At 35.6% G+C, this 27,755-nt stretch overlaps 1 protein-coding gene across 6 annotated transcripts in view; it reads left to right on the top strand.

Annotated features, from left to right (window-relative positions):
- The window catches only part of MGAT4C (MGAT4 family member C), a 433,108-nt gene that overhangs the window by 374,425 nt on the left and 30,928 nt on the right, over positions 1-27,755 (top strand). For 5 of the 6 annotated variants that reach the window (XM_080394201.1, XM_080394202.1, XM_080394204.1 and 2 more), the window contains one exon: positions 19,037-19,165. The exons of the other annotated variant lie outside the window; for it this stretch is intronic. The gene's annotated coding sequence lies outside the window, so the exon portion shown is untranslated. The remainder of the gene's footprint in view (positions 1-19,036; positions 19,166-27,755) is intronic. 6 annotated transcript variants of the gene reach the window in all.

Here is a 27,755-nt window from a genome sequence, read left to right as displayed (position 1 = left end):
CAAGACCAAAATCCATAGATATTTTGGGCCTTTTATTTTTCAAGATTATGGGTAAAATTTTATCTGGTCTTTCTTTTTGAATAATTTAATTTGTTAGAATCGGTTCCCTCTTCTGGCATTTATTTTTATCCTTTCAATTTTTTTTTTTATTATTATTATTTTTAATTTTCTGTGTGTTGAGTATCTGGTCATAACATTTTCTGTAAAAAAAAGGGGGAAAATGTTATTTTTATTTTTTAGCTCTTCAAAGTAGTCTACTTGAATGCTCTCCCTCTGTGGTAACTAATGGAACTAGACTTTTTTTTTTCCTTTTCATAGTATCTACCGTATTGTCGTCTCTTGCCTCTGTGTTCTCAGAGAACTGTAACACTTTTCTCTCCTTAACCTTTCTGGCTTTATCCTAACATACTTACCCTATTTCTTTATACTCATCTTTAGTAACATATCATTGCTTCTACTTTGTGAATGACTTTTTTGATTTGAGTGTCATGGAATTGCTGTTGAAGCAAATATACCTCTTCTTATGGTTTACTCTTGCCTGTGGGCTGAATTCATTAGCATTTGTGTATATAGGACTTTTTAGTGAGTGTCAGCTTACTGTATTCCCTTTTGCTACATCTTTTTTTTTCCTAGTAGAAATTAAATATTTGATTTATTGAGGTCATTTTTTAAAGTATATTATTTTCCTTTCCAACCCTATTTTTTACTATTTTCACAAAAATTACTTTCAGTATTCAGGTTCTTAGGTTCTTCCATTTTTAAGTCAGAAAAAAAATCAATTTAGTTGAATATTATCTCTATAATTTGTTCCACTTACTGAACTGAGATGTTAAAGGGGAATTTCCCATGTCACTGTATCCAGTCTATTAGATTTGCCAAGCCTTACAACTGCTTTTCTAAATGGATCCATCTCTGTCTTAAATAGCTTGAGTTTTAATTCTGTAACTGATATTAGAAGGTTGTTCTAGAACCTTACCTTTTAATTCACAGCCAAGCTGTGCTTAATATATACACATAATTCTTGTGCCAGCTTTATTCTTGTCCTTCATGTTGCCTCTCTTCCCTTGAAAACTTACCAAAAGATTTTAAGAGTGTGCTGAGCTTTATAAGTTGTGTATTGGATTTTTGAAAAAGAAGATTTAAATATTTAAAATTCTGTTGTATCTTTTCTTTCCGCTGTTAATTGTTTTCCCATATCCTTGCTTTCTTTTTCTCATTTGGTTTGTGGGGTTTTTCCCCCACCTTCTCCACAAGCATTCTACAGGTCATCTGAACCCATCTGAACTCAGTATAACTGTTCACATGCTTGGTATGTAGTATTCTGTTTTCACCTTTTTTCGTGATTGAAGTGCTGCATAAATCTCAGTAATATTTTTGTGGTTTCTGGGATCTTGGTTCCAGTTAGACTTCCAAGGTTTGTATCGTTCCTTTGTGACATATTGTATCTCTGGTAGTGAAAACTGAATCAACAAGAAGATTGGATTTGTTTGAATTTCTTTAAAGCTAAGTTCCCATTCATAAGGAAGTTTGATATCTGAATTTTGGCAGCACTTGAATCTTTTGCTAAAGTCAGGGTCAGCTTCTGGTCATTAAAGCCAGGGTAACTCCATTTGTGTTTGTTCCAGATTTGCATCAGTGTTGGTGCAATCAAATGATGTCTCACAGTTTAGCTGCTAAAAACTGGAAAGTCTTTTAGGGTTATTTCAGATAAATATTTTCCAATTCTCTGATAATCATGATGGAAAATGCTTCTACAGCATTCATTTCTTGCATTTAATGTATATGACTGGGATGAATATAGGATAAAATTTAACTCATTAGTTTGCATAACTGCAGTCACTACAGGGATAAAAAATCCCTGTATAACATTAAGCACTAAATGAAGCAGAGGAAAGAAGTACTTAGCATTAAATTAAAAAAAAAAAAAAAAGACAAATAGGAGTGTAGTTAATTACATTTTAATTCAACTGTCTTAGTTAGCTTTAAAGTTGTACTGTGGGAAGATTTCTTTAGCATTTCTTTCACACCAGCTGAAAAACACCAACCAAGTAATTTGTCTATAAAGCAGCCCAGCACAAAGCAAACAAACAACTAAATAAATACTGGACTATGTGCCATTATTTTATCTTCTAGAATCTGAAAATTGCTCAAGCATAAGCACCTAATATGCATACTCAGCTTTGAATTTCTAAATGTCATTTACCATTCTGCTGTTTGGAAAACAGCCTTCAGTGAAGTAGTCAGAATCAGGCATAAGAGGTTTTCCAGACAATACTTGCACCTCTGAATAATATGTTATTAAAATAATTATCTTTTCCTGAATTATTTGTAGGAAATTGTGGGTTTTTTAAATGTTTATGATTTGCTCACAGCTAGTATTTCTAAAAAATCCAGGGAAAGAAATGAGTGAAGAAAATTTAGGCTGTTTTTTCAGCCTACAGAAGTCAGACTTTCCTTGTTCAGACAGAATGACTACACAAGAACACATTCTCTTTATCAGCCAAGTATGAGTCCACATTGCCTTGTATTCTGAACTCCTGACCAGTTCAGAGTGAGGGGAGCTTGTCAGGGCCTTAATGCCAGCTCCAGTCTTCTTTCAGGTGCACTGCCTGGATCAGGCCTGAGTGCAGCCAGCTGTGCTACAGCCCAGTACATCAACAGATATTTTCAGTTTAGGACTTCCAGAGAACAGTGTGGAGTCTTGTACTGGGCATAAATGGCAGAGTTTGGGCAGTGGGGACGGGAGGGACTGAGCACAATGTGTGGCAAGAAGAAGGGGAGTTGAGACAGTTTATGCCTTCTTTCCAAATCAAGACTTGTTTTGCCAGCAACAAATCTGTAAGCTCATACTATATCTAGGCCAAATCAAAAAGATTAATGGAAAAATCAAGGTCATGAGACCTGTCATGCTTGAGACATATTGTCCTCTAGCAGTGTAGTTAGGGCTCTCGAACTCCATAGCCGTGCCACATAAGCAACCACAATTAGTCATGCGAATACTCAGTGGTGCTTATTTTCTTGAGTAGTGGTTATCAAAGAGAAAATTATAATACAACTTTTAGAACAATTGCAGTTTTCACTAACATTTGAGGAAAGCACAGCATGAAGTTTAATACTAAGCCACACAGTGGTAATGAATGCTTTTTCTGTCCTGCTATGGTGCTGTTCATTAGCTCTTATATGACACTAATACCAGATAACAACAGTAACACTAGCTTTGGTGGGTTCCTAGATGCTGGGATGTGATCATATCAGCATCTAATGATACTGGATTAGTAAATGAAGCTTCAGCTCTTCAGGAAGAATATTTTAAATACTCTACTATGTTCATTAACTGGCTTTCTTTTCCTATAGTATCAGTGATCCTGAATTTATAAACTGTCAAATACAAAGAAGCACCTGCTCTGAACTCTTTTAATACTTGGTTCTATTACAGTGATATAAATAAATCTGTAGAATCTGGGTCCAAACACATATCTTCCTATTATTGTGCCCTCATACAAAATCTTATCTTTACTAGGTTGTCATTGCCTTTTTTTATGTTGCAATAGATGTAAACCCAAATATTTTTCTTTCTGCACTCCCGATAACTCAGCATTGCTTGAAGTAATATTAAAACACACATCTCCATGTCTCTTCAGATGTGATTGGATTTTAGCGGTCCATTACATTGGCCTATAGAGATGAAAAATGTGGTTATTATTTCAGTTGAATTTATAGCGTGTTCCAAGTATCTTTGGGATGATAAAAATAAGTTTAATGTAATATTCAAGTCTGAGGTATTTCTAAACCACTTACTACAGCACTTGAAAAACTGTCTAATATTGGTTTTAATTCAGTGTTCATTTAATGTTAAATGTATGAAAATTAAGAAAAATATTAAAAGATCCCTATCATTTGCATTGACTGTTGATTTTGCAAGCAATTGTATGTGCTCAGTATCAAGAATTTAAATGAAGGCTGTTGATTGTCATACATTTAATTTTGAATGAGTGTACCGAGTTAAAACTAAACCATATTCTGTTTAATGATTCAGGAACTGGGTGGTCTGTGCTAACGTTCTGCAGAGCCTTTTATTTTTTTACTGCTAGCTCTAATTCAAGCTAGAAGGCTAAACAACATTGCTAACCAATAAATTTCCTTTACAAAATTAAATAAAGTGATGGTCCTACCCTAACTTTTGTTAAGACATACTCAAATGGTGCACTATCAAAACAGAAACAAGAATTGAACAGATGGAGCAAGCACACTACTTCACTAACCCTATAGTTTGCTCCTGTTTCATGACTGTAACAAATGTGCATTACACTTTAGAAAAACACGCTCATTTTTCCTCATGGGAATCACTTAGCCTTCCTATATGCAGCAGAACATGTCAGCTTCTTGTTCACCAATTATGGAATTAAAAAGCAGCTCGGTGTTCCCTCAGGATTATTGGAAACAAAATAGCTTGTGACTATACTGCTATCATACTAGTTATGTCCCAGGGGCCAAGCTGAGAGTGAACAGGCAGAGACAGTTGAGGTATTTCCTAATTTTTGACTGCTTGACTTTCAGCACTGGTACTGATCTTTTAATGTAATTTTGTTTGTAACAGTAAGAAATTGGATTACTTTACTTGCCTGTGTGTCTATTAGCTGTCTTTTACAAGCAGAGAATCTAATCAAAACAGGAGAACTCCTTTTATTTGTTTTCCTCTTGGTTTTCTCTCTCGAGTGCTGTAGCATTCTTGTTTCTTTTATAGGTTTGTCAATCATTCTTTTCAGTGTTCCTTACCTTGCTTGTGGCATTTGAATTCTGTTTGCTCCAAATTTAAAATTTTTGGGGTTTTTTATCATCACTTGTCCAGTACTTCTTTTTAGTTCCAAGTATAGGCCATTATTATGTGGTGTCTTATCTTTAATTTCTTTCCCTGTGTACTGAGTGTTGAATTGAGGTTATTGATCATACCATAATTATTGCACATTTAAAGGTAACATTTCAATTCTTATTTCAAGTATTCTTTCAATTTTCACTGAGTGTTTTAGTGAAATCTGTTTATGGCACTATCACAGTTTTCTTCGATTAAATCTCCCTACTTCTTTTATAGCTACTGCTATATAAAATTAATAATGGAGCCACAGTAACTTGAAAAAGAAAGTAAATACTATGGCATATATTTCAATATAGGTCTATGTGGTAGAAGGCATCATGTATTTCTAAAAGTGATATAGCTATATATACATATGTACATATATGCATATATATATATACATATACATACATTTATGGCCCACTGCTAAATTGAATATATTCACCTTCTGATTCAATGCTACCTTAAGCTTGTTTTCATGACTGTATTTTATCACATTTTTTTAAAAAAAACACATTGATATTTAGTATGCCTAGTGTTTCCTGTTACAGATTCTCACAAACTTTTCTTTGTGCAGTTGACAAAATATTATGATTTGACAAGTGACATACCTTCTGGGTGCAGTACTTTGCCTCTTGTGATATTCTGTTCAGATTTTGTGGAGTTTCTATAACATTAAAAGTAACTTTTCTTTCCTTTTCTCACCCATATTCCTTCAAGACTCCCTGCCAGAATCACTGAATGTTCCTATGTGAAGCTAAAGTCTTGCCAGACCATGGGAACATAATGTGGGTCCACTGAGAAGAACTGTTTGCTGCCACAAGGCCTCTGTGTGAAGAGGTAGAAACAAACCTTTCTCCCCTAATAGAGCCCCATGGAGCTGAATTCCTCCCAGCCTATAGCATGCTGGCACATAGACAAGCGTTTTAGATTTCTTTCTTTCAAAACAACTTTCAGACATCATGCAGGTGAGAGGTTACCAGACTTTAGTGATGGAGATGAAGGGAATAAGGACAGCTTCATCAGTAAAGCCGGGATCAATACACGAGTTCAAAACTGCCTCTGTCATGTAGAAATGAGCTAGGCAGTGCAGTCTGTGTATAGGGCAAAGTTCCAACAAAAGCAGTACCTAGAGGAAAAAACAAAAATCTTTCCCAATAAGAAGATTTTGTTTGTAATTCTATGCTTTGATTCAATGTGCTAGCTAGAATAGCCCAAGGAAACAATATCAGTACAAACAAATGGATTATAACAGTCCCTGTATGTACCTTAGAGGAATTTTGTTTTGTGTTTTCCTGAGACAGCATACAGTAGGTGTTTCTTTGAACGATACTGATTGTTTTTACAAACTAGATTAAGGATGACGTTCCAATATCTTAACTATAGATGGTGGCAGTTGAATTATGTAAGGATTTTCTGCCTTATTGGTGGTTTTTTAAACTTTTAAAGATTTTTTTAGAACTTTTTATTTTGGTGCTTTTCTTGGAATACATTACTATTTCATAAGAAAGACAAAATGTATAGAGGAGTCTGATAGTAATGTTAGTCTCTAAAACTACTAAAAAAGACCACAGTCCATTTCTAAGTTCTTGGTAAGATGTTTGGACAATTATATATTGAGGCTTTGTGTTATGAATCATTTACTCAATTCTTCTGAACGTAGTTGTGATAGACTGCATTCTTGTATCCTTTCAGTAAAAATGTATTTGAAAAGCATCCAGAACAGGATATTTCTCATAAAACATTAACTTTAAAAGCACTGAAAACTGAGGGGTTTGTAACTTGTGTTCAGTCCTCTATTTTTCCAAGTGCATGTGCATACATATAATGCATATGCATACATGATGCATATGTGTATGCATAATACAGTGCATATGTACATATTTAACTGCACCAGAATTAAATTGCAAAATAAATAATAAAAAAATTTCTTTAAATAAATTAAAGGTTAAAAAGTAAAATTGATGGGGTTTCCTTTTTTTTAAAAAAAAAGCAACAACCTGGTTTATCCAGTATATGTCACTTCGATTATGGCCTATTAATTCCCCCTGTAACTCCAAAGGATAGTGACCCTTTCTTTTTTTATAGACACAAGTTTCTATAGAAAATGCAATACTTCATGCTGTTCCATGTGCCTGAAAGGGCTCTTAAGGCTTTCTTAAGGGTCCTTGCACAAAATGTCACCAAATTATTTCTGAGAGTCTGTGTTATGCTCAGAAATAGTGTTGAAGGCCTGAGGGTTACAGAGTCTGCCTCCCCTCTAACTGCTTGACCTTTCAGAGGTTCCACAAGTAATTCCCTTGAGGATCTTAGGGCTTCTGCTTGCTTGCAGAGCTCTTGTACCCAGTTTACAACTGGTAACAGTAATTATCCAACAAACAGATTTAACAAAGACAAAAAGCTGAAGTTTTGAAGGTGGTGGTACATGAAGGGATTTTTCCTAAATTTACTCTGTAGGAGTTGTTGGCAGCTTCATTTGTTTGTGTTACTTCCTTCTGTAATTTAAGGTGAAGCTGACTTCCTTGTAACATCTGAGAGTTTCCTCTAATTAATCCATCCAGAGATGTAGTATGCTGACCAGTGCCTTTGATCTCCCCTACTTCCTTTCAAGGAAGTTTATATTCCCATTCTGTGAACTTCTGCTTTGTAGGTCTAATTTTTCTATAAGGTATGAGGAGTATTTTCTGACCTACAGCAAATGGAGGAATGTGAAGTAGTTTGTGGACTCTTGTGAATATAATTCCTGCTATACAGTTGTAAAGCATTAGGTCAACAACTCAGATGATGCCTTTAAAACCTTGGAACTGTGAAACTGGGAAGCAGAGTCAAATGTCTTGACCAGGCTGACACAGCTAGTCTGTAGGCAATAACTGTTGAATTCAGTTTTCCTGAGTCAGGTATCAGTTCTGATATTTTGCTGCTTTGCTATTAAAAGATTACCGAGGTAACAAAAACATTCAGTATTTAAGAGTCAAATATATTTTTCTTAATACAAACACATAAAAGTTTTTCAGAGGATATATAAAAATCGCATGTCCTCCTTTCCATTAGGGAAACTGATCAATAACCCTTCAATATTCACCATTTAAGACTACAAAATTTTAGATTATCTTAACTTATTTTCCATCAATTATTTAGCTCTTGGCTTTAAATATTCAACTGAAATGGATGACAGTCCACTGTATAGTCCTAAAATGAAGCTTTGTGGTGCGTGTAAAAGTACTCATACAAAAGAAATGTATTACAGTGATATTTCACTAACAATGAGATAGCGTTTGACTTAATTTCCATCAAACATAGCATTACTTTCATCAGATTTCTGAATTTAATAATGCGTTTGTAAAATTATCCCACAATGCTAGTGAGTTCCATCTATAATCAGTAAGCATTTAGCATTTTGACTTTTTAAATATATAAACATACATACTTTCCTGAGGAATTAGTGAAAAGCTGTTATGTCATTATGCTGTTCACTGAGAGTCATTTGGGAACTGTAAGACTTTACATGGTTCTTATTAAGTGAAATATCTGCAAAGATAATACATTATTGTGTAGGCTGCTTAAGAAATTGTTATAAATTTGCACTTTAATGTTTGACCTAATATAAATTGCTACAATATAAACTATGTGCAAACAGTGTAGATCACAATTAATGGATTTTCCAAGCTTGTCTGAAATTAAATTTGAAAGTACTCTGAATGAATATTTTAGTGAAAATCTTCATAGCTTTGGTCAGCACTGTGGAATCCAATTCAAGCCATAGGATCTAGCTGTATGTTGACATGGAGGGATATCTCTCTGTCCCTCTGAGACCTACTTTTCAAGGACAGGAGAGATATATTTGTAGGCCAGAAATACATGCATGCCACACTCTAACAGCTCTCCACATTGCCAATACAGTAGTGGGTTGCACTGTGGCTCACTTGCTTGTTCTCTGCATAATTTGGGCAAATTGCCAACCATTAGGACCAGAGATGTTCCCAAGCAGTGATAAACTACTTAAGCTCTATTTGCATCTCAAAGTGAGAAAGTAAATAAAGGTAATTAAAGTAGGAAAAATAACTGTATCTGGCATATCACCAGATTCCATACTTAGAAATTTCTGTGCTAACCACTTAACCACTTCGTCTGATTTCCTAAATAAACAAATATGCCACAAGAACTTTATAAAGCAAGCCACTTATTTTAAAGACTAACAATGATGGTTTAAATGTTATAGCCCTATAAGTGGATAATTTCATGCTCTTAAAAAATGAGGGATGGGGGTGGTGTTAATAGATTTCTATTCTAATTAATCAAACATTTATGAACCATATTAGCTGTCTTTCCTTCAAAACTCCTTCCTCATTCAGAAGCTTGATGGCTATAATCATATATATAGCTGTGTAACCAAAGCAAACTAAGAGTTTTAATATAAGCTATATTTTGTATGCTATAAATTGCTCTTGTACTGCCTTTTGAAACACTTTCATTTCTTATTAGTCTTCTCAAGTTATGTCTACCTGAAAGACATTAGTCTTTCCAATGATACTACGTTGTATGTAATTCTACCTCACTTTTCACTGGGTAACTCCTTCAACACACTTATTATCCAGTGTTTTTATTCTCACATAACATAGCCAGGTGTGATTCTGTAACATACCTATAAGAATTAATGTTTATTTGGCTATCTTTCAGTCTCCCTTTAGCTTCCCAGTTTTCCATCAGTCAAGCCCTCATATTCGTTCTTGTAAATGTGATCTACACACTTTATCGCAAAACATACAGCCTACATTCACCAGTCTTACAAGACACAACTGTTTACTATTTAAACACATGAGATAAAATTTATTTCCATTTTCTCATCTTTCTTCCACTAATCCAATAGTTTACCTAAGACAAGTACCATCAAAACCAGAAGGAATGGCTTAAGACTGAAAGAAATAAACAGAAAATCTTTGTTTATTAGTATAGATCCCATACTTACTTTTTTGGAATATTTGACAGTCCCTTTTACTGATCTTATAAAAATAGTTGTTATGATTATTCTAAGTTAAAAAATGCTAGGTCACTAAAGGCAGTTTTAGATTAACTGAACTGTTGATTCCTTTGTTAAATATGTATTCATAAATTGAAATGTTTCATAAAAGTTTTGTATTGATATACTTCTCCCTGGATACCACAATAATTATTTTTTCTTACTCCAGCATGAAGCACACAGTTACCTTCAAATGACAGAGTTGCACAGGTAGCCTGTGAACTGCAGAATGATTCAGGATATGAAACATGGAGCAACTCCTGCCAACTCTTGCTCATGTTGATACCCTTATACAGGAGCCTTGCTGACGACAATGTGATTCATGATACACTTCAGCATTAGCGATGTCAGAAGGACTGATCTGAAGACATTTCTGAGGCAGCAGCTGGTGCTTTTGTTTGTCCTAGTGACAGCTTTTCTAAGTCCTTTTCAGCTCTAGTTGTGCTCTTGTGGTCTTTCTTGATGTTGAGATAGCAGTGACAGTGAGGTGAGAGTCCCTGTGTGTTGACCTCTACAGCAGTGATCTCAGTACTGGTATCTGTGGTGGTGGCAGGAGCCTCAGAGCTGATGACTTCCCTACCAATTTCACACCTGGGACAACAGAAGCTTCCTTACGTTGCTTGTCATGAGGATTGGAGGCCAGTTACCTAGAGGCTGAAGGAGTTCAGAGCCTGAATCTGCTCCTGGGCAGGGGATCTACCTACCCCATGCCTAAACTGCAAGTCCATGGCTGTGCACAGCAGGAGCTGTCTGATGGTTACCTGTTCCTTCAAATCCCAGCAGCTCTTATCCTGCCTGGTGTTTAGGCATTGTTCCAGAAAGGCAGAGGTACCCCGCCAATCCCAAATGGTGCCCCAGCAGTTCCAGTTATGTGTTTTGGAGCATATTAACTACAGATTTGTTCTGTTTATTGCAGTGCATGATGTGCCTAAGAGCATGAGGATAGAGGTAATAGTCTGTCCTATGCTTCAGAGGAGTCTTTGGCTCGCTGGGTTCCAGCATTGAGCTAGAGGGTGTGATGCCCTCATGAGCCAGGATGCAGAGAGCTTTGGCAGTGGCACTGCCTAGCAGAGAGAGTGCTTTAGAAAGTATGTCCATCAAACAGCTGTAAGGTTTAGCTTCCACTCTGGGGTCCCAGCTGCCATAACCCCAGGTCCTACCATCCATCAACTGATCTCCAGAGAGGACACTCTCCAGGGGGAAGGAAGGGCCATACTGCCTAACATCTGGAGATTTAGCATCTGTAGCATCTAAAGATACCTGACATCTAGTTGTTGTTTGCATCCTTCTAGACCTGAGAGAGATACAAACAACTGTACTGTGTTTTCCTGGTTCGAGTACCAGGCCCACCAGAGGGCTATACATCAGTCGACATGCTGCTGAGAAAACTCTTTCCTCTGGGAACAACTAGGTGCACAAAGGAGTAGAGATGACTCAGGATGGTGCCTGGAGTGCCAGGGTTCTCCACTTTCAGAGGTTTAGACTGGACAGAAACATATAAACCTGCTTTCTTGGGCCAAGAAAGAGAAAGAAGGTTAGTTTTAATTTTGCTAGCATGCTTGAAGGTAGACTCCCCAGTGTGCTTTCCCCATGCTGTGTGCTCATGTAGGGTAGTGTGAGGTGTGAGGTGTGCAGGCAAGAAAAGAGCAAAGAGGGCTGCTGAGCTTCCCATCAAGGAAATGAGGAATTTGTGCTGCATGCCTTGACAGTCTGTGTTTGTGTGTGTGTATGTGTGCATGTTAATGCAGAGCTACCAGGACAAGTCTTGGCTGTAGGTATATTTTTTCATTAACGTATCTTTTAAAAAGGAGAAAGGCAGGAGAGACAGGGCTGCCTGGTGTCTGTCCCAGGGAAAGAGACAACCCTTTCAGTGAAGAATGTTTCCTAATATCCAATGTAAACCTCCTCTGGTGCAACTTGAGGGCATTTTATTTTGTTCTATCGCTTGTTACTTGGAAAAAGAGACCGACATCCACCTCACTACAGCCTTCTTTCAGGTAGCTGTAGAGAGCAATAAGGTCTCCTCTGAGCCTCATCTCCTTTAGATTAAACAACCCCAGTTCCCTCAGCCACTGCTGATAAGACTCAGACCTTCATCATCTTAATTGTCCTTCTTTGATGCACTCCAGCACCTTGATGCCTTTCTTGTAGTGAGGAACCCAAACTGGAGGTGAAAGTCCGGCCCTGACCTGTGCCTGTAAATGCTACAAATCTAAGGAAAGGTGACTGCCCCGTGTGGACACATGTTGTGCAACTTCCATCAGGCAGTTCAGTGTCTGTGCTGTTTGCCAGCTCCTCATCTCCCCTGCTTTTCTCTTTCCGCGTTGCACTGTATACACTGTGCTTTGTCTGCACAGCTCTTCCACCTTTGCTGTGCTAAAAGTGCAGTCCCACAGAGCTGGTGGTGTGTGATGTGCCTGATGCGAAGCGTTCCACTGAGCCAGTCCTCTCGGTGAAGTGGTGTGCTGCAGAGCACAATGTGCTGCAGCAAATTCCTTGCTGGGGACAGAGATACTTCTCCGTCTTCTCTCTTATAGAAAGTGTTTGAGAAGGCAAACTCACTGAGACAGTGGCAGTACTGTTCAAAGTGTCTGATATTCCATGGGAACTAATGAGCACAGATCAGTTTTCCAAAGTCTTTTTGGAGAAGGGCATAGTTTCAGTTGTGAGGAAGGGAGCGTGCTGCAAGGATGCATGTCAGGATATGGTACCAAAGGTTTTGGTGCAAGAATGTGTCCTATATAAGAGATCCTATGGCAGATGCCTTTAAGCTAAATTGTTGGGCATTTATTTGGTGACTGTGAAGTGGGGAGAATAGATGTCTTTAAAGGTGAACTGCCTATAAATACAGACAGTCAGAAAAATGCTAAGGACTTTTATTTGAAACCTAATCAAGCATTAAAAGGTGGCTTATCAGTAGCCAGTAAGTTATTTACATTTTGCAGAATACATTCTTATGTCAAGTGATTCATTCAATGACCAGCTGGTTCAGGCAACAGAAAATAACTTCAGTTTCAATGCATTTATAGTTCAAGAATTTAACCAAAAGTAGTGTAAGAGAACAGAAAGAATATATTTCTTACTAAGCTGCTTTACTTTCCTTCTGGAGTGATCACGTAACAAAGACACATTGGTCATTTTCTTATAAAAATCAGTTGTCAAGGGACCTAATGTTTGTAAGTGAAGGAATTTTAGTCAAGTAGGGCTAAAGATTATAAGAAACTCTTATGAGTCTCTGAAAACCAAGATTGCTTTAAAACTCTTTTATACGTTGGGGGTCTTTGGCCCTCTTTCAACCAAAATTACAACCTGTAAGCTTTCAACACATCTTCTAGACACTGATGAAATATTAAAAAGGAAATAATTAGTCTTTTATATGAGTTGCAATTTATTCTTAGTGTGTCCTCACGTGGTTAAAGATTTCTAATAATCTACTAAAGTCAACAAATTGGAAGAGCACTTGCAGTTTCTAGAAGCTCAGTTCATAAGTCTTTAAGCACTATTACTGAAAAGATTTTGGTCTATTTCAGCTGTATATCATAATTATGTCATAAATATACCACTACGTAAAGCATAAAATTAAATCATTTATATAATGTCACCATTTAAGTATATCAGTATGTTTAAAATTCTAGCATACATGGAACTGCTCCTACTTTATCAATGATACTTCTAATTTTTGTTTGTCTTTTTTCTGACAAAAGTTTATATAAGCACTATAAATAAATAAAACCTAAAAATAATATATAAATTAAGGAAGCTGAACTTTAAGTGCTATTATTCAGTAAAGGGCTTTTCAGTGACATTTTGTCAATGTAAATGTGTTAGATATTATTGCTTCCATTGATCTGCCTGGGAGCTTTTTAGAACCAAACTGAAAATATTATAATACCTTTACAGCCACAGTTTAGTGAAAAATCCAGCTGTTCATTAACATTAAATTAATCTGTCTTCAGATATCTAAATATCGTGAGTACTGAGATGTTTCTGAACTATTCTGTACTTCTTTCTTTCATCAAGAATTATTTTAATTATTTAATATATGAATAGATATTTGTAATATTATTGAATAGGGAAGTGTACAACTATGTAAGGATAAAATATACAACTAGTTTACTCTGCCATTAAATATTTAAAGTAACCATCATAATATGCATAGTATATATTTCTTCCATGCTTGATACAAATTTGCCTTTATTTCCATTAGTGGTAAGCTAGCAGTCAAAGGCAATTTTTCTTATACTTTGCTTAACCATAAGTTGACAGATAATTTTTAGTTCTCTGAAAGATCTGGTCAGAAGCTCTCATGCAATTCTAAATTGTCTTGGCTGGCTAAAGCTGTTGCTCTGTTTAATGCATCTTTACTTCATTTTAGTGTTTTACTACAAAGTGATCATCATGGACAGCACACAGTTAGGAAGACTGTAACTAGTAAATATATAGGAGTTAAAGAAAATAACAAAAGCACAATGATTTTAAACACTACTCTTTTTTTGATTATTTGTTTTTACCTGGCAGTGACATCGGTTTCTGACTGAAATTAATACTGTTTTTCCATTCCCTGTACAACAGAAGAGAACTTTGATAACTATATAGTGTTTGTTCAATTAAAGTAACAAAGACTGGTACTTTTAATAATGCTTTTATTTAATAATGGATCAGTATTTGTCGACTCATTTTTTTTTTCTACTCCCAGCCATAGTGAAGCATTGCCAGTGATCATAGTGATCATAGTGTTAGTGGAACTGAAAAAAAACATAAAAGTTCCTGTCATTCACCATTATTAACTTTAAATCTTCTCCTTTTTCTCCTTTCACTCTTCCTTCACTCTGCCATTCTTTTCTGTATGTAAAGATGTTTGGGAGAGTCAAAATTTGTTAGATGCCATATTAATTCATTGGATACATGTAGCCTTTCATTACTGTTACTCAGTCTGTTCTTTAGCCCTTTTTACAGTATGAATATGGTCTTATAATACATCTCATTTGCTATTTAATAAATGATAATTGCAACTGTATAGTAGTTGTAGATTTCTACTTGACACAGTTCTATTTTGAAACAGTTTCAAATTTGGGGAAAGCATTACGTACATGAAGGGAGTGAGAAGAAAAAAACTCTTATTGTACCAACTTGTTTCTACATGGCTTCATTGGCCATGTAGACCTTTTCCCAGCACAGCTTCTCATGGTGTGAGTCAATTATTTGAATAGCTGTTCACCTAGCTCTAATAATTGAATTTGAGCCAAAAAATATTTGAAATTTGTATTAAGCTTATGAAAAGGTTGTCCTTTGGAAGTGTTTAGGGGTTGAGATTGTGGATTTGGGTTTGCAGGGTTTTATGCTTTCCAACACCCCCAACACTCACATCCTGCTTCCCAGGAAATAACCTTATTGCCACTTCTGACATTTACCCAAATTAGCACTGGAATAACTTTGTCAGTCTGCAGGAAGCAATCACTTCTCCTGCACCAATAACTGAGAAAGTGCATTTTATTCCAGAAACCTAGCTGCATTCTTCTGAATGATAGATATACCAGCCTGTTTATATTTCTGCTGAAGCTAAGAAAAAAAGTGGCTTGATTTGGACACATACATGAAAACTTTCTTTACTATTTGAACACAGTATGCAGTAACAATAATTAGAAATTCATCTTTCCAAATGAGTACTACAGGTGACTGAAAAGACCAAATAGCATTTGACAGACACTGACCATTTAGGAAGAAAGTTGCCTTTCTGTAATATAAAAACAGACAAAGGCTCTGTAAAACTTTAGAGTACCAAAGAGTAACATACAACAGGAAAAAAAAAAGAGGCAATGCAGACAGGTATTAAAAAAGGTCTTTGGGTAAAAATGAAAGATACAGCTAAGGTTATTAAAAACTCCAAGTTTAGCTTATAATGTCTTACTAAATTCTAGTGGTAAGTCTTTCACATGTTTGCATTAGCACGCATGTATTGATTCACAGACAAGAAAAGTATATTACTTAAAATTATGTTATGGGACATTTTTGAAGTACAGAAAAATTAGAGTTTATGTTAAATTAGTTCTTTAAAGCATTCAGGTAAGGCTTTAAATGCTACAGCCCATATCGCAGACATGAAAACACCTCTATTGCTGTGAAAAATAATCAAAGCTTAAAACAGCTGCCAAATTTAAAGAAATGTATCTTTCTAATATATGTATTATATAATGCATATTTTTTAATTTTTTATTTCTTTATTTTCCTGGACTTAGATTCATATATTTCAGTAGGCAAATTAAATTTAACACCTGTAGGAATTATAAATGTCTATAACCTGTAGGCTAATAAATTTCTATAACAATTATCCTTGTTCTCTCTGGAAAATTTCCCCCTGTTTTTGGCTAGAAACTGCCTTTGCTAAAAGAGATTAGTATATGTACAAATAGCCCCTTCCATCTCTGCAGGCCCTCCTTAAATCCTTAGGAAACCCTGGAGGTTCACACCGGGCAACAAGAACAGTGACTGCATAGTACAAAGATGGGCTGCTTGGCACAGTGTCCCTCACATCTAGCAGAGCTTTGCTCTAGAGATGGTATAGGTTAACGAATGGGCTTCAGAGCAGCTGCCAGCATTTATTTCTAGCAGACGACTAAAGGAGATGTGTGCCACGTGAAAGGCTTTTGCTAGGTTTCAAGGTATTAAAGGATAAGCACTGGAAGAATGTGGCACAGGAACAGGCTTGCCTGTCATCCATGATAACTACTAGAAAAAGAAAAATCTCCTCGATTATTGTTATAAGGATTATAAAGAACATTGATGTGAACTCCCTTCCAGTACAGTTCTAGAATAACATCAGAATCTGTCCATCATAAAACACTGCCCTTAGTACAAAGAAATCTTGAGACTATTTTATGGATAGGCAGCATATGAAAATGTAAGCCATTTGAAAAAATAATTTAAGAATGATTTCCAGGTACAATTCTGACTCACTTTTTTCAGTAGTTTATACACATCAAAGAAGCAATCAGCAATTACTTTGATCTGTAGCTAGTGAGAAATTAAGAAACTGCATTCATTATCTTCTTTTGCTTTGTTTATTAATATGGAAAAGGAAACTGGGAAAAATAGAAAAAAGAAAAAAAAAAAGCAGACTTAAACTGAAGAACAATTCCTGAGATGACAGAAAAAGGTGATTTCAGTGGACCTGTGGCAGTTTACACAAACGAAAGATCTTTCTCTCAGCCTTCTCAAAAATAAAGTGAGACAGTATAATTGTGGGGAATTCACTCTTTGGTCAGCTTGAGTTGTGTTCTTCTTCTTTTATCACAAGAAGAAATTAATCAGTAAGAAGTCACTTACTTCTTAGACATGTGCCAGGAGCTATAATTGTTATCCTGGGTGGGTATTATTCTCATATTTTGGAAGCCATGTAATATGTAAGTGTTAGACATCAGTCCTAAGTTATTTTAATTATTTTTCTGTGACTGGATTTAGGCTGCTGCACCTTTATTTTTTTTTTCCTAGCTTCTTTTTCTTCTTTTTTTTTTTTTTCTTTTTTTCTCATATGCACATGCATAGTCTCATGATAAACTGCTGGGGATGAGGCTATTACTAGTTGACACTGTAAGAATCTGTTCCTCTCTCAAATTCTTAGCTCTGGGATGATTCTCATAGCTTTGATTGCCAAAAGCCTGATGATGCATCTAATTTAGGCAAGAGTTCTGCATTTCCAAATTATGCTGATTTTTTCTCTCCTGCTGGCAGTTTGACATGTTCTCTTTTGTATTATTACCATTATTATGATGATGATAATTATTATCATCATTATCAATATTATTATCATTATCATCATCATATATATCTTAAAAGCTCTCTTTTTATAATCATGTTAAAGTTCCCATGGTCTAAACAAATATGCTATTGACCATAGTTTATGTCTACAATAGTAAAATAATTTATCATTTCAGCAATTTTCTTTGATATTTGTAAGGTTTCCTATCCTGTCTACTCATTATTCATTTTGTTCTGAAGACCAAAGGGTACTTCAGTATGCGAATGAATCACAGAAGCAATCTATCTGTCTACTCAAATTTTGTATTTAGCAGGTAATATCATTAAGGATTTTATGGCAAAGGACAGGCTGGATCATTTCTGTGAGTACTGCATCCCTATGCTGAGTTCATGCCAACACAGGAAAGTTATAAAGCTGTAATTTTTGGTGATACTATCATTTCCCATTTCAGCATAGGAAAAAAAAAAGTTATTTCATTTTACCAGCATAATTATAGTGGTATTAATGAGTAGGAAACAATAACAGGTACAATTTTCCCAGATTAAGAGGTTAACAGTTTGTCAAAGATTCTGGGCCCTTTCCACAGCTATAGAAAGACCCGTTGGCTCCTGAACCAAATCCTAATGTCCTTCCCTTCCCTTCCCTTCCCTTCCCTTCCCTTCCCTTCCCTTCCCTTCCCTTCCCTTCCCTTCCCTTCCCTTCCCTTCCCTTCCCTTCCCTTCCCTTCCCTTCCCTTCCCTTCCCTTCCCTTCCCTTCCCTTCCCTGCCCTGCCCTGCCCTGCCCTGCCCTTCCTTCCCCTCCCCTGTGTTATTTTCCACTTTGCAGTTATTACAGCATTTATCTCTAAAGTTGGTAGAACAGCTTCTAGAACACAAAGAAATATGCTCTCATATTCTTAATGTGCCACTTATTGTAGCACTCTCCTCTTTCTATAGCTGTTAAATAATGCTTTGAGATTTAGGGTCATCTGACTTACTTTTGATGAAAACATTACTGATTTGTTGGAGGTTCACAGTCAGATTTTCAGCTGGCCTTATTCATTTAAATAAGGCATCTAATTTAAAAGACTACTTTTCCTAAGATTTTACTGTAGTCATTGGAAAGAGATAGCACATGTCAGACTGTGATTTACCTTCCTTCTGCCTTCTCCTTCCTACTGCTTGTTTCTTCCTGATGTGACTTTTGAACTACTTTTGAGGATGTGATATGAGGATGTAGTTTTACTTGAACATTGGTAATACTGAGTATTATTAGATTATAAAATATAGATGACCATGTTATTTGTGTTTCAATTGTATTATAGCTAATAATGTATCTTTCTCACTGGACTAAACTGTTAGTAATTACCACAATCACTCTTAATAAAGTTGATGAGATTTGAAAAGCATATTTTTATTTCTTGTCTTTCAGTTTCTGTCTTGGACCTGCGAATGGTAAGGCATTTGGCTAGGAGAGTTTTCATGTGTCTTATGAACTGTTGTGAGATGACTTTGCAATGAAGCTTTCAGTTCCTGCATCTGGTGGCACAAATGAAATGTTGTAAGTGCTTTTATTGATTTTCTTAATTTTCATATTTAATTTTTGTATTTAATGTTAGGTAACATAATCATAGTTTTAGCTCTCTGCTAATGTCAGAGACTACAGCCTGAGACTTTCAGATTAAACACTTGGGAAAGAAAAATCCGCTAGAAGGGCAGTGCAGCACTGGAACAGGCTACCCAGAAAGGTTGTGGAATGCCCTGGGTGATTTTCAAACCTTGGCTAAACAAAGCCACAGCTGGGCATAGCATGGACCTACATGAACACCACAGACATCCCTCCTAACCAGCGCTTCTATCACACCATGATAATGCTGTGGCTCAGTGAAACAGAACAGGTGAAAACAGTCACTGCCTTCACAAGGGCTGCTTATCAGGATAAGCATCCTGGACAATTACAACCTTTAGACTTCTTGATTTCCAGGAACTGCTCCATATCACACTAACATACTGTGCTAAAAATAGATGATGAGAAAGCTGATCAGTCCTTATACATAGGTGATAGAGAGAGGTATAACACAAACCTCAGTCTCTATTTTCATGTGTTAGTTTGGTCTGATATGGAGTTGCACCATTGCTTGCTCTGGGCTGTCTGCAAATCACATAGCTGAGTCCCTGTGACCTGAGTCAAACACACAGCTTAGGCGGGACAAATGAGGAACTTAGTCTAAGGATTGTCCACGCAGCCTCTGAATCTCATATATCACTATATTGCCATCAAAGTGTGATTCATGGTCAGCCTTATATAACTGGCATGTGCTAATGGACTTATTATGAATATACCTGTATTTTTTTCTATGTAAATTCATTGTTTCCTCTTTGCCATGGGCAAATGTGTTATTCCTGCTATACCTCAGCATTACTGACAGAGTAACTACAGAGCACAGCACAATACTTCTGTTCTTATATTTTCACATATTGCTAATGCAAGCAGACTTACCAACAAAACTATTCAAAATGTATGGTCTCCTCAAGTGTATTTACCCTAGTAAATGCTCCTTGATGCATTATTAAGATTCATCAGTGAACATAGGAAAAGAATAATTTCCTTTTTATATTCTTTCTAATGCTGATAAATCAAAAATGGTGATAGGTTAAACCTGAAATAATAGTCACATCCTACAGGAAACTGCAGCAAAGGAAATGTATGTTACTTTATGGAATTACTGTATAAAATGAAGTCCTTAGGTAGAGATTAAAAAAACTCCTACAAATAGCATTCATCAGATTTTTCTCTTAATGGGAATGCTGTCATACCTGTATGCTAATGCTATTTCTGCTGTTTAGATAAAACACTGTGTGCAGGGATCAGAGGTTTAGGTAACAGTGAGCAAACTCAGTACTTTGCTGTGACATCTCTATTGTAGTTTGCATTTTACCTCCTTTTTGATACAGATAAATTCTATTACTGTGCCCTACCTGCTTAAATGAAAAATACATTTTTCTTCAAGTTTGGGAAGATCAGTGAGGGCCATAAAATATTAAAAATGAAAGCCTGGGAAAATACATGTGTCTGTGACTATAGGTATATCTCGCTGCAGAGCTTTCTCAGTCTAACCCATTTCTTTTGTGTGATCTCCATCACAAATTATATACTGTAAAATAATTAGGTCTGTTCAGATTGAAATACATGTGTTTTTTCAGACCAGATAAAGGGCCAGAATTTTTTACTTAATGATCCAAGTTTACTTAATACCTTTATAAATTTTGCAGCACAGTTTTGTTTTTCAAAAGCAGAGCAGTTTGCCAATATTGCCTTTTCTTCTTCCTGCTATCACACTACTCTGCAGAATGCTGTTCCTTACATGGAGCTAGAAAAATGGAGAAACAAAACTATAGTTTCATTTGTAATCTTGTGCCACGACAGGGAAAAGAGACTTAACCAGCTAGTTGCCATGGTGGTTACAATGTGTGCGACAGGAGAAAATGTTAAAAGACTTCTAGTTGTTGACTAGTCCCTGTTATTTGGGGATTGAGGGGGAATGGGAAGTGATCATGCCCTCTTCCTTTCCAATTTTGTAGGTTTTTTTAATCCCATGGGTTTGGCACTCCTTATATTAAACTAAATTGTATCAAAACTTCTGTCCCAAAGGCTGGAGGACTGAGTGAACCTTTTCTTCGGTTGAGTGATATTTCTTTTAACTTCCTTGTTGCACTACCTCATACTTCTTGATTTATGTCTTCATTATTTAGCTGCTGTTAACATGGGTTAGTTAAATAGAAGCAACTCTTAGGCTAAAGAGGCAGACTTTGTTTTCAAATGAATGTTAACCTCTGCAGGGTAAATTTTAATGAATTATCCAGCTAGCAACATGCATGAGAATAGGTATCATGACTCTGCAATTAAGAATAAAAGGAATTGCGTAAGAACAGGTGATGCTAAAAGTCCATGAAGGACAATAAGCTGTCTCTATTAGTAGTCTGTGACAATGTGGATTTTTGCATCCTTGATAAATTAATTGTATAGCCCTAGGAATATTGTGCATTTTTCCCTACTATTTGAATCATGCTGCTTGCCATGCATTTGTTATTTCCATGATATTTGTTTATACTGTGATGGGATTTTCAACCTGCTTAAAATAAAAATCAGAGAAAATGGCTTTGCTTGTCCAGACCCCTTAAAAATTACACTAAGTCTCTAAAGACAGGAGTCATCTCACTTAACTTTAATCTTGCAAAAATGGATAAGTGTACACAGTTTGCCTATTCAGAGTACCTTTCTTAAACAGTTATCTTAGCATGGATTTAATTATTTTATGAGTACCTATGTAAGTAGCTTAGATTACATGACTAATGCTTAGGTAACTAAACCATAGTATGAACTCTTTCCTAACAGTTGAAACCATTGCTGTTTCTGTTAACATTACTGTCAGCCAGCTTCAGGGTACTGCCTTCATGGCTCAAAGCGTGGGAGGTAGTGACGCAAGAGTTAATTCTTGTTTTTATACCTTGTCCAGACCTGATACTACATTGGTATTAACTCCAGTCCATCTTCCTAATTATCCTATAAAAATATTTCCTGTCAAAACTCCATGTTAAGTTTATACTTCCACCAGAAATGGAGACTTGAATCTCATGATATTCCAGTCCCAGGCTCCCTCAAATTAATTATCCAATATTGTCTCACTTCTGTCCATTTCTATAGCTCCTTGGAAATGAGCAATTTGACAATCCTTCAGTCCCTGAGGGATGCCTAGGAAGTTTCACAGTTGATGCAGTTTCTGGGCTCTGCACACATTTTTCTTTCTGTCAGCAGCTTCCCACGTGTGCTGATGCTGGTTCACTGGGAGCATTTCTGAGTCAGAGGGCACGAGGAGTTTCTGGTGGGACATAAGCAGGACAGTCCAGTGCTTTACTGAAAATCCCATTCTTGTGGAACATTTTTAACATTTTACTTCCCATTCTGATGAGAACACTTTTCTCAAAATGTTGGAAAAGAAACCTAAGTTTCCAAGAGGCTTGATACTTTGTAAAAGACACCATAAGATTCCTCTTGAGGTGACCAAAAATCCTATTGCACAGCACAGTTCTGTCCTGTGCCCAGTGTGCTTCACAGATCAGAACTAAGGTGGCAGTGGCGGATGAGAACACTAGCCCATGGTGTCTAATTGGTCTCATCCCTACCAATCTCTCTTTTTTTTACCTCATTTTTAATCTATTAAAAAATAGGAGCTTTTTTTTTACTCCAGAGTAAAATGAAATACCAAGTTATATGTTTCACAAACGTAAGAAAAATCAAGCAGTTTACTATGCCATGTTGGCTTTTTGCATAGTATTAAATGAAATCACACATTGCTCAGACTTCCTAATTACCATATGCTGCGTGGAGGAAGTCTTTCAGTAATTAACTTTTCAATTAATCAAAGTATATTTTCTGCTTCTCTCCATCTTCAACCTATTTTACACTTTTCCTTCATTTTTTATCTTCTGCTTTGTGCTCTAGATCTTGCCTTTGAAATAATAAGACCAAGTCCTTGATTCACAGCTATCAAAATTTTGAGCTACACTGTAAGATGACATACAGAGCAGGGTAAATCTTATTTTAATTCTAATAATTCTGAATTAAAATATCACTTTTAGTATAATAGAAGAATAACTCTCATGACCCATTTTTCTTGGCTAAAATCATAAAGATGATCTACTTTTCATTCAATCTCAAAGGCTATTCATTTTAGAAATGTAGAAATCTTTTTGTAAAGAGGGACATAATTATTCCTTATATATACAATAGAACTTCATCAAACTGAAACTGAGCTCACCTATCACCTGCAGATTTTCTCTTCATTTGCCACAGTGTTCCCAATTCTTGATCTGCATTTTGTAGATCGTGGGGTTTTGTTATTGTATTCTATCAAAATACGGAGCTATTTATAAACAAAGTACAGTACAAGTGGGAGGCTTACAAGCCAATATGTGCAAATATGAAAGAATTGATGACTTTATTAAGTTTTCTAAGCATGCTGAATAGATAGGTCAGGTGAAAAACCTCAGAAATAATTGCCTATTTCATAATGTAATAAAAAAGTGGAAACTGTTCGATAGATGTAGTTTTCTGGAGCAAAAAACAGTCTAGATTTTTTTTTGTCTTGCATCCACTTAAGCAGACATGATAATGTATTTCAACTCGACTACATGGCAGAGACTAAATGTTAAACAGTCAGCCTAAATGGTCTGCTAGTTGACCTGATGTTTTATTAATATTTCTGCTGAATTAATTAATCGCTACCTTGTGTATATATCTTTGCATATTTTTTCTTACACTCATACATACACTTAGAAAAGCCTACAAATGAGCTTCTAAAGAGAGCATGCCATTGGGAAACAACATTGACCTACTTCTGAGGGTCACAGTATTTTGGGAACAAAGTTACCCATTTGGTTACACTTTTAGAATTACAAAAGAAATAATGAATTTACTTGCAGCAATGATAGGTTGAAAATGTAATGCTGAAAAAGCACAGAGCAGGAAGATTCTAACAAGAAAAAAAGCCTCATCTTGCAATATTTACAAAAAAATTTCTCAAACCTATTTTTTCCAATCCTATTTCCAAATTCTATTTTCTAACTTTAACATTGTCTTCAGGACTGATAGGAATTATATGAAGATTACTGTAAGTGTTCATACAAATCCACTTTTTATATATATTTACTTCAGTTAGACTTATACTTTCCCACATTGTTTCATATGAATATTCTTTTGACTAAATTTAACAGAACCAGCACTATGCAAAATATGAATTTTAGAATTCAAAGTTCAGCAAGAAATGTTTAGATACCTATCAACTAAACAAAGAAACTTTTTATGACATCTGAGAATTTATAACAAACATAATAAAAATGGTAAGTATTCCCAGGGAACAATTTTAATTGAGTCAAAGGCTGGAAATAAAAATCTTTACAAATATTTTAGAATACCTGGATTCATAATTTATTTTGTCTCTTCTACAAAAAAAATAAAATATCTAAAACCAGGTTAAATGTATTAGATAAGGTATTCATTGCAAACTATTTTCATAGCAATAGTTAGGAAGAAATTAATTTTTTGGTTCTACACCTGCTTAAAATTTGAACTGTTTTGACATGAATCAACCTCTTTCTTCCAATTAGTTTACACCTTTCCTTTGGATATTTATATTCAGCAGTATAAAATGTTAAAATATAAGCTGATAATAAGCAAAACCATAGGTGTCCCATATTTTAATTTCACAGACTGCTGTTGTGGGTTTACTTAGCAGAGAATTGTGAATTCAACTGGTGTTATATCCAAGTATAGCTGAATAGCTTGTTGCTGCCCCAATTAAAACACGTTGTCAGCAAACTTCATGAACGTGAATTTTAACCATACTGGTTTTGGTGGAATATTGCAGGATAATTGGCTTTTTTTCATATTTTTTTGAAAAAAATAGCAACAGTAGCTAACATAGTTTTAGTATAGTAGGCTATCTGGAAAAGTATTATCATAGACTTACAGAATCATAGAATGGTTTGGGTTGGAAAGGACCTTAAAGATCATCTAGTTCCACCCCCCCTGCCATATAGCATATAGCTATTGTCTGACTGCTTTTCTGCATTAGGAAAAGATCTTTCACAAATCAACATTATGATTGTATTCAAATTAATGAGAATATCACTGCTAACAGACAGCAAAAGGGCTGTAGTGCTGCCTGTTTGAAAGAAGCTTGTAATAACATCCCTGATAATGTATTTACATCAGTAATGCACTGATCTCCAAACAATAGCTATGAAATCATGAGAATCAAAGGAACAGATGCAAAGAGATTAATTTTTTATGTCAACAGAGGCAATGATTTCATCTATTAATTTCATTATGCCACACAATAAACAAGTAAAGAATAATGCAATAAAGATGATGGAAAATTTATGTGCAACAATGATATATAATGCATTCAAGTATGACTTTGCTGGTACAGAATAAATATTAAAAAAAAAGAAAGAACAGAAAAATTTGAAAGTAAAGAATATTTTAAAACCACTAAAGAGGAATTAGTATCATAAAGAAACTTACTTAAGTGAACTACTAAAGCTTTAAACAGATCTTTAACATCTGCAGAAGGGAACATCTGCCAGAGCAGACATACAGGGCCAGAGGAATGTAATCACTGTGATAAAATCTATTATCCTAATAATACAAAATATATTACTCTACACAATTTAATAAGACAATATTGTATGGTTTGATCTTAATTCACAAAGCCTAAAAAATACATTTACAGGTGAATGTAATCTTGGCAATCAAGTTGTTTCTTTATAAGATTCGCTTGTGGAAAACTATAGTCCTCTCTATTTTGCACCTTTGGTATGACCTGATAATCTCCCTTCTTAGCTTAACTAATGTTAAGTTGACACAGGTTGCCTCTAACTGTCATTCATTACTAAGCTACTACTCAACTTTTTATTTTATTCTATTCTGTTTCTAATAGTTGATACATCCTGTTTCATAACTCCCTAATTGAAATTAGTGGTAGGTTTGCATTCAAGCAGAATGTTTCTTCGTAGTTTGCATGTTAATGAAGACTTTTCAAATGCTGTGTCTGAACAAGTTTGAGAGAGGTTTTCTGGTTATCCTTCCTAGCTGCCCACATACAGCAGACATTGTTTTGGAAGGAAGGTAACTTTGATCTTTTTCTGCGAGCAGTTGAGCATATCTTATGTGTAAGAAGGGCCTACATGAAAGTTGAGGTGGTGGAGGGAGAGGCAGACACAGATAGCAGGGACCCCACAGCACTAATGAAGAGCAAATGTGTTCACTGGTCTTGGAGGTGATTAGGGAGATTTTTTTCCTGGAGAACCAAAGTGATTGTATAGTCTGTTGCAAGCAGGAAACTACTAAATGTTGCTAAGAAATTTCACAGACACAGAAGGTCTGGGAGTTTGTTATCTGAGTCTTTTATTTCTATTCTGTCTTGTTTTGACCTGCTTCTTGTCTAAAAATGTAACTGGTTTCAATTTCTGTTCTGATAAACCTAGCTGTAGGTGTTCAGAAACACCTTGGATGCTCTGGTATGAGCAGGTCTTGCAGTTACATCCAAGCAGGTTATGAAGAAGGTGGGTGCTATCCTAGATAGCTGTACTACTGTCATTGTAAACACTTGCTGAAGATAGCAGTGAGGGGTGCTTTTTTAATTTAGCATAAGGAATATCACTACACTAATTCTTTCAAAACACCTTCAAACATGAGCTTGGAAACTTAAATTTGTCATTTTATTAGTCACCAAAAGTCATGGTCATAATGGTGATAGTGAAATTATGATACATTACCTACCTTTTGCTAATTAATGTACTCTACATGTGGTAATTACTTATCTATTAACCCTAGAGAACATAAGTAAAACATTAGTCTTACTACAGTTACTGGCTCTCAAACTAGTTGATTAGCATGAGTTAAATACAGATTCCGAACCATATATAGTTAAAGTTTACTATTTGTTTCAGTCGCTTAGACTCACTTTCATGTTCAGTAGCATGGCTTTTTGATTGTGAGCAGATTCAGCAAAAGACATTTTTATGGTTTCCTTACTTTTCCTTAGACCTTCATATTTGCAACAACATTTAGAGTACTTCCTTCTCCTTCATTGTACTCCAGTTCTTAAAATCTCATTTTGCAGGTTAAAGTTTATGTTAGTCAACCATTAGTATCCAGGAAAGGTGCTATTAGATGGAAAGTAATTTTTCTAAGAAATGTTGAATATGTGTTATATTTAATGAATATGGAAGATATTCTTCCATATAGATTTTGTGGATAGAAAAAAATGAAATACATTTCTCATATCTAGTCCTTTTAAGTACTATATGATCCCTCTAATATCTTATACAGCTCTATATGTTTGTCCTAGTTTCAGCTGGAATAGACTTAATTTTCTTCCTAGTAGCTAGTACAGTGCTGTGGTTTTGATATAGTATGAGAAAAATGTTGATAACACACTGATGTAGTTGTTGCTAAGTAGCGCTTACTCTAAATCAAGGCATTTCCAAGTTCCCCATGCTCTGCCAGTGAGCAGGTGCACAGGAAGCCAGCTGGGAGCAGACCCAGAACAGCTGACCCAAACTAACCCAAGGGATATTCCATACCA

Source organism: Falco punctatus, assembly GCF_963210335.1.
Source record: "Falco punctatus genome assembly, chromosome: 6".
NCBI classification, from domain to species: Eukaryota; Metazoa; Chordata; class Aves; order Falconiformes; family Falconidae; genus Falco; species Falco punctatus.
This window is presented reverse-complemented; position numbering and strand designations above follow the sequence as displayed.